The 8870-nt window shown below is 33.7% G+C and overlaps 1 pseudogene; it reads left to right on the forward strand.

The window, feature by feature from the left end:
• Positions 1-388: 388 nt before the first annotated feature.
• On the forward strand, positions 389-7352 carry LOC120138014 (annotated as a pseudogene).
• Positions 7353-8870: the final 1518 nt, after the last annotated feature.

Below are 8870 nucleotides of genomic sequence, written 5' to 3' on the forward strand. Positions count from 1 at the left end.
CTCAAAGTAGAAAAATAACAGCAAGTTGACGTGTTTTTAATCCGCTCAACGTAACACCGTTGTGTCCGTTATTATGTTCGTTTCTATTAGATATTTCAAAATTGAAAAAAAAAATAACGAAAGCGGGAACTTTACTCCAAAATCGCTGGGCCCAATCAATTGAAAATCCAAAATTAAAAAATAAAAACAAAAAGTGGTCCGAATTACAAATCCCCTCGAGTCGAGCCGAACAGAAAAACCAAAGAAAACATAACCTCACTCGCTTTCCATTTTCCAACGCCAAAAACATTTCCCCTTCGCGGACAAAAAAGGGAAAAGATCCGGCGGTTCTTCATTTCGAAAATCCATTGATTTCTCATACGGATCTGTTTCGATATTTTTCTTTTGAATTTTTCCGAGTTATGGAAATTGTAGATTTAGTTCCCAGCTTCGAGATCTTGATCTAGTGTCCTGTTATATTCCTCAGGTTCTGCTTTTAACCTACATTTTCTTTTTCTTGATTTTTTTATTGTTGTTGCTTTCTTTGGATCTGAACGTGTTTCGATTATTTTCAATTCAGCTTTTAGTTATCCTTTTCAGCTAAGAAATTACTGAGAATTAATAATGCGGCTTGGTTTTTTAATTATGATTCTTTTTCGTATTTCTTTTGGAATTATGGTTGTTTGGTTGCTGAGAAAATGGTGAAGATTATAACTCTGAGTTTCTTCTTTTATTTGATTTTATTGCTTGTTCGAAAATCGAACACTGTTGATGTCTGCTTAGCTGAGTGATTTTATGAAGTGTAAAATAAGAGAAGAAAATCTGTTCTGCCTCTCTCTCTCTCTCTCTCTTTTATTTTCACTCTTCTATTTTCTTTCAGTTTCCTTGTTAATAAAATAAAATAAAATAAAATCTTGACACTCGAAACCAGTAATGGATTTTCTTTCTCGTAGTTTCCCTCCAAATGCGAGCTGTATTCCTTGAAAATTTATGCCGTTATTTTCTGTATTTAGCTATAAATAGCTTAGAAATTTCATGAGATAAATATTGTTATTCCCCCTGCAGGACCGAGTCCTATGTTATCAGGAAGATAATTTCAAAGAAGTTACCTTCAGCATTCAGCTATTGGTGCAGATGAAGGAAAGAGGTACATCTAATGGCTTGCATGGAACTCATGATGTAAATATTGAACAAATGGAAAGTTTTCAAGGCATGATTCGTGGTAAAGTAAACATATTTTAGCTCATCCAATGTTTAATCATATTCGTGGTAAACTTTGAGCCTTTATTTTGCTAGATGATTGGCTGTCCTCTTTGGTGGACTGGTTAAATGCCATGCTTCCTGATTTAAGGTTGCCATTGGATATGACAGAAGAGGAGCTGAGAGGGTGTCTGATTGATGGAACTATTTTTTGTACCATTTTGAACAAGTTGCATCATGGTTCTGTTGAAATGGTTCGATCACTCCTTTGTTATTACTTTTCTGAATTAATTTTTCTTTGATTTAGTTCACTTTTTTCTTCGCTATTTGAGCATGTTTCTTCTTCAATTTCAGGACAGTGGTTCCGAATATGGTCCTACAAATGTCATGAAGTTTCTGACTGCAATGGATGAAATGGGGCTGCCCACCTTTGAATTGTCTGACATTGAGCAGGTATGAGTTGATTTGAAGATGGTTTTTCTTTAAACAATGTTCTATTTCAGGGTGCCTAATATGCTAGGTTGAATGGAACTGAAAAACAATTTCCTACTTGTTGATCTTCAAACGAAAATTCTATTTTGCGTACAACTTCATATTATCTTGTTGATCTTCAAACGAGAATACTATTTTGTGTACAACTTGATATTATTTTTTTTGAAAGAAGCGTACAACTTGATATTATCTTGTGCATCATGAGAAGTAAGCTAAGATTGGCTCATTTGGGCGTATGGGGGTTGGTATATGTGAAATCAGTAAGTCAGTACTATTGTATTTAGTTATATGCCTATCACCATGAAAAATGCTCCTGTCTTGGGATGAAAACTTCTATTTCTTTTCAAGCCTTCTTCTAGGTCAGAGTGGAGGCATGTTTCCCCCTTCTTCTAGGTGGTTTGATCATTTAATCATGAAATGAAACCTCTATCTGGGATGAGCTGCATTTTTTTCTTGAGAGAATGAATTAACTGAGTTGACTGGGTTCAAAGTCCAAGATAACGTTTTAATTGCTACTTTTCATTTTGTTTCTACCTTTTGGTTAATAATATGAGAATTGTGCAGGGCCACATGATGCCAGTTTTAGAGTGCCTTAAGACACTTGGATCATGTTTCAATCCTAATGATGGGGCCAATACCTTCCAAGATCCTTCTAGAAAGAGATGGAATCTTTCTGGTGAATTGCAGAGCATTCAACTGAAGCAAGGATGTTATACTGATCTCTCCGATGCAACGGTTCTGGAATTAATGAAATCTAGCAGTTTAGACGTAAGATCCTGAGCTCCTTCCATACATGTGTCTATATCTATTATGTGCTCAAATTTTTGACTGCAACTCTTAGTTTAATTTACTCTTATGCTCTTTCTTTTGTGCAGACTGTCTCTACTCAATCACTATTCAATATACTTTACAGGATTATGGATGAAAGTCTTTAAAGAAAAAAAGATGTGCCCCATGTATGGCATCGTTAGTACTTACATTTGCTGTATTCCTTAGCATGCATGGATGTTTTTCTTGTTACTGGTCCTATTGCATTTGTTGTGCTATATATTTTTTCTGGTACATTCTATTAATTTGTGATTTTCTATTGTTTCCTTTTTCTCAGCGTGTAGCATGCCTGTTGAGAACAATTGTAGAAGAGATGGAATGGAGAGTTTCAACTAGGGCAAAACCCTTAAAAAATGTAAATTGCTTTCGACTCCCCCCCCCGGAGAATCTTTTCTCATGTGTTGTGCAAGAATAATGAAAATTTGTCTCCTGCAGCAAAACAAACTTTTTAGGGCTCGGGAGGAAAAGTATCAATCAAGAATAAGAGCACTCGAGACCCTAGCAAAGGGGACCATGAAGGAAAATATGGTACTTGGCTAACAGTTTAGGGCATGTACCTTTGTTCTTTTTTGCCTTTAACCGGTCCCCATCTCAATAATTATGGATTTGTTTTGCTTCTTGTAGGTTGTGCTAAACCATCTACAACATATAAAGGTGCAGTTCTTATCATTTCCCCTCTTAATTCATTGCTGATTTTTAATTTGACTGTTTTGTTTTAGTTCCATTGCTTTAGTTTTCAAAAGACTATCATTTTCATATTGTTCTATGGATGAAGTCTGTCAATAATTTGCTTTGTTCGAACTTTTGAAACTCAAGAACTGTGTCTATTTCTGTGAATTGCTTATATTCACTTGTGTTTTTTAAAGTGTAACAAGGATACAAAATGTGTATCTTTTGCTGGAGTTTCCGTTTAAATCTTGTGTGAAATCCAACTAGTGTACTGAAAAAGAGAACTTGAGATTTGAATTTTTATTGTAAAGGAAAATCCATTTGATTTTAGAAGAAAAAATTTAATGGATAGTTCAAATTTGGATTATTTAGTTTCGAATATTTAAATTAAGTTTGTAAATCTTGTGAGAAATTCAAATGTATATCCTTTTTCCCATTGAAAGTCTTAATACCATGCCACTATGTGGTGCTATCCAGGGATTTGCCTCTCTCATTTTCTTTTTTCTTCTTTCTTTCTTTCTTTCTTTCTCTCAAAAGCCATTTTTTGTTGCTAGAAAGTCTAATATAATTGCTATTTATGTTTATTGAGAATTGCAGTTTGAAAAGAGCAAACTGGAGGAGAAGGGTAAAGCCGAAGAGAAGGATGTGCTTCAGCTTAAGAAGGAGAATGTTCAGAAAGACCTTGAGATTTCTAGGCTAAGAGAGGAACTAGAGAGCAGCAAAAAGATGCATGAAGTACATTGTCTTAAACTGGAAGCCCAGGCTGAGGATGATAAAGTATTGTTAGAAAAGAAGTTAAAAAAACTTGAGTGTCTTTTAAGTGAATCCAGGAAAACAGTGGATGAACTTCAGTCATTTTCTGAGTCTAAACAGAGGAGATGGAAAGATAAGGAGCGCAGTTATCAGACATTGATAAGCAATTTGGAGTTTTAAAGGTTTGTTGTGTTTGGAATGTTCCTATGATGTGGTATTGATTCATATTTCTCTAAAATGAAGTTTTACACTGTTTAGGAATTGAGGGATGCGTCGAAATCTGTCAAACATGAAGTCCTAAAGACTAGAAAGGGGTACTCAGAGAATTTGAATTTCTTAGGTAGTGTTGTTTATTCTTTCTGTTTTGTTTGTTTGGTGTGGTCTGCCATTTAGGTTTCGTTTGCTTCTATTTTGAGTTTTGAACAATTTCTCATTGTGTATACTCTTTTGCCCGGATAGGAATCAAGCTTAAAGAATTAGTACATGCTGCAGAAAATTGTCATTCTGTTCTTGCTGAAAACCGAAGATTGTACAATGAGGTTCAAGATTTGAAAGGTACAATGTTTATTTTAGTTTGTTTAGGTTTCTTTTCCAAGTGGCTGAAACTGTCTGTTTTGTGCAGGAAATATTAGAGTCTACTGTAGGATAAGGCCATTTCTTCCAGGGCAAAGCAAGAAACAAACTGCAATAGAGTATATTGGTGAGAATGGTGAATTGGTTGTTTCCAATCCCTAAAAGCAAGGGAAGGACACTCATAGGCTCTTCAAGTTTAACAAGGTTTTCAGTCCAGCAGCTACCCAAGGTTTTAAATTTTCATAACTCTGTTCATTGTTGATAATCAAATTTTATCTCATAATTGCTATCAGTTATAGTTTCGTGATTGCTGCTTGTATATCACGTTTAAAAGTGATATGTCTTCAGAGGAGGTATTTTTGGACACCCAACCATTGATTCGATCTGTTCTTGACGGATACAATGTTTGCATATTTGCTTATGGTCAGACTGGCTCAGGAAAAACTTATACTATGGTGAGCTGTTTACTAATATCTTTCCATTTGAAATATGTAGTTTATTTTAAACTTGTAGGCTATACCTTATGCACTTTTATTATCTCTTTCCAGAGTGGACCTAATTTGTCTTCTAAAGAAGATTGGGGAGTCAATTATAGAGCATTAAATGATCTTTTTCAAATCTCTCAAAGCAGGAGAAGCTCCATTGCTTATGATGTTGGTGTTCAAATGGTTGAGATCTATAATGAGCGAGTTCGTGATCTGCTTGTTGTTGACAGTTCCCAGAGAAGATATCCTTTATTTGAATCTTTTGAACTTCATTTCTTGTTTTCCTCAATTATGGTCAGAAATTTGGCTCTATAGTTTTTGTTTTATTCTTATTATTTCTTACTTTGGTTCTTTTTGTTTCCCTATTGATTTATGAATATTTAATCCTCATTTTATAATTGGTATATTTTACTTTTGATTTTCTTCCTATTGTTAGAGATGTTATTTGTTTCCTTTGACTTGCACACACTTGGGATTTGGAGCACTACCCAGCCAAATGGGTTAGCTGTCCCTGAAGCAAGCATGCATTCAGTAAATTCAACTGCTGATGTTTTGGAGTTGATGAGTATTGGTTTGATGAATAGGGCTGTTGGCGCTACAGCCCTAAATGAGAGGAGTAGCAGATCCCACAGGTCATATTTTCACTTACAACTTCGTATGTTTCTTGTTATTTGGAGAGTAGGAGTTTTGTGTCAAATGTGTCTAATGGGTTTTAGCAAATTATTATTATATGCAGTATTCTCACTGTTCATGTTCGTGGCACGGACTTAAAAACTAAAGCTGTTTTGCGCGGTAGTTTACATCTGGTGGATCTTGCTGGCAGCGAAAGGGTTGATCGTTCTGAAGCAACTGGAGATAGGCTTAAGGAGGCTCAGCATATAAACAAATCTCTATCAGCTCTTGGGGATGTAATCTTTGCTCTGGCACAAAAGAATGCTCACATCCCTTATAGAAATAGCAAACTGACTCAAGTTCTTCAGAGTTCTTTGGGTACATTTTAGCGTTTAGATTTTAATTTTTTTATCGTGATTTTATTCATGTCCAATAATATTCTACATATTAAAGTCCTTTTTTTTTCCTGTCTTACTAATTATCCTTTTTTAAATATAAAAATTGTAGGTGGCCAGGCAAAAACCCTCATGTTTGTGCAGCTTAATCCTGATGTAGATTCTTATGCTGAAACTGTAAGTACTTTGAAGTTTGCTGAAAGAGTTTCTGGTGTTGAGTCCTCACAGGTGGCAGTGGTCCCCATCATGTGGTTATAACCATCAGATGCGTGCCTTGCCAGTTGTCATTTTGTTAAAAAATCATTGGTCAATGGATGACTCCAGGCATCACAATGAATCAACTGCACAGACAGGTCTGGCAGGAAGAGATTTGGCTCAGAATACTACAGACGATATTGAGTACAGGCATCACGATAAATCAACTGCACAGACAAGCCTCGTAAGAAGAGATTTGGGTCAGAATACTACAGTGGATATTGAACTCTCGGGCTTCGTAAATGTAGATTCAGAGGAGAGATTAAGTGATATATCCGACGGTAATCTATCAATGGGGGCTACAGATACTGATGGCTCAATATGTAGTGCTGAAGAGTTCACTCTTTTCGCAGAAGTTTCGAAACCTTCAATTAAAACAAACAAGGTTGAGAAAGCAACCAAATCCGAAAAATCTGATCATATTGGGAAGTAAGTATCCTTAAACTCTGTATGCTTTTATTTTCCGTAGGATGTAGTTTCTGCATCAAGAAGTCGGAATAGTAGGCACCAAAAATAACCTTTTTAATCAGACTTTTCTGGTTGGTTGATGAAAATAGGTCTATCATCCCATCACTCCCGTCTAAGCTTCCAAAGCCATCTCAGAAAGTGTTGCAAACAAAACCTTGCGGTCGATTGTCGCTGTCCGGGAGCACCTCAAAGATTCCATCAAGTATGTGAAGTATTTCTAAAACCAAACTGTTTTACCAGTCACCGTATAATTTTGATAATTGTTTTTGTTTTTCTTTCGAATGAATACCGTCAGGTCCTAGGAAAACAGCCGCTGCTGCCACGAGCAATTCTTCAATTAAGCCCCTGAAACGACGGCAGTGATCTGAAATGATATTTTAGTTGGTAGAATTGGAGACAGTGTAGTTTGTAATTTAAATGGAAAACTTGATTTCCTGTAGGCTGTAGGTTGTACGGAGCTTCCATTTACCTTATTGGAAGGGGAGGGGAAGAATGGTGGCTTTGTAACATACTCGATCAGGCCATGCAGCTCATCTATCTATATGCTAAAAATATGTGTTCCTTAATTTACAATCCCTCAAATTGTGGCCTTAGATGACAAAACAGAGGGTATGGGCTACGGAGTGACCCAGAACTGAGGATTGGGAAGCCTTGTTTTTTGAAAGGCTTAAATATATATTATATATATATAAAACTTATTTTTCTTCTTTATTTTAAATACTTCAATTATTTTTGTCAAACTAACTATATAAACTATTATTTTGTAATCACTGAAATTCTGCTAATTTTTCATTAAAAGAATTATTTTGATCCATAAAACATTGACATGTTACAAATATTTAATTACTATTTATTTCGATAAAAAATAATTTACTTGCTTAAAAGTAAAAAGATATATGATTTAGATATTCATTTTAACGAATTATATGTAAAAATAATCCTAAATAGTTGTTTAAATTATCTTTTGATTAAGTAATTTAAATATTTAAAGAAACAAATATAGTTTTAGATGAATTTTTCGCTTTAAGCCTTTTGAAAAAATTGAATAATATCAAGTTATTTTATTAGCTATTTGGTTTCACGTTTTTCAAAAATTAAACATGATAAAATGATCTCCGAGTTTCAAGTATCAATTTCAAAAATTTTAAAAAAGAATTGTGAGAATTATGTTTTAGGATAAAAGGGGTGCAATTTTATTGTTTTTAATTTTTTATCTTTTTTTTTGGGTTTTAACCGTGATCTTCTTGTGTGTTTATGCAAATACCTTCCTAGAGAATTGCTCTTGTACAACGTATACTTCTGAGTAGGGAAGTAAAAAGCTGACATAATTTGTAAAATTAATTGAAATCTATTTGAGTTAAAATTATTTGTGTCCTGAGATGGTGGTGATCTGAAACTGATTTAATTCTGAACTAGTGTTGATCTAAACCTGAGTTAGACATGAAAATTGTGGATCTAAACTTGACCTGCATCTGATTTGAAAAAGATCTGAACCCGAATTTAATCGATAATATGATAACCGAACTCGACCTGCATCCGTTGATATGAACCCAAACCTGTTATGAACCTAGTAAATAACTCGTATTACCCGACTTGTTATGGATCTGACCTGTAATTGACTCAACTGTAAATGAATTGACTTGTTATTGATCTGATCTGATATTTACCTTACTTGTAAGTTACAATTGATGAAGTTGTGAAATTATAAATTTGTGATATTATAGTGTTACAAAATACATCATAATTTAAAGTACACGGTTTATTATTATCATTAAATTAGTATGTATATTTTTATATTTATAAATTTTAATTTATAAACGTATTCAAAAATATTTGTCAAGTTAATAATTTGGGATTGATAAAGTTAATAAAAAATAATTATTCAAAATTTAAAATAATTTATTAATTAAAATTATTAAGTTAATAAATTTGATTTTTATATAAATTATGATTATTATATAAAAAGTTAGTTTAGATTCGTTAAATTTATTCTATTAAATGATTTGTTTATTAATTATTAATTTTTTAATTAAAACTTAGATTTAATCATTAGATTTCTTATTTGTAGGTTAGAAAAGGAGAATTTGAAATTAAAATTTTTTATTTTACTTGGCGGGCAGCAATATGAAAATAAGAGGGAAAATGAGGGGCAACCAAAATT

Source organism: Hibiscus syriacus, unplaced genomic scaffold, assembly GCF_006381635.1.
Source record: "Hibiscus syriacus cultivar Baekdansim isolate YM2019G1 unplaced genomic scaffold, ASM638163v2 tig00002193_pilon, whole genome shotgun sequence".
NCBI lineage: Eukaryota > Viridiplantae > Streptophyta > Magnoliopsida > Malvales > Malvaceae > Hibiscus > Hibiscus syriacus.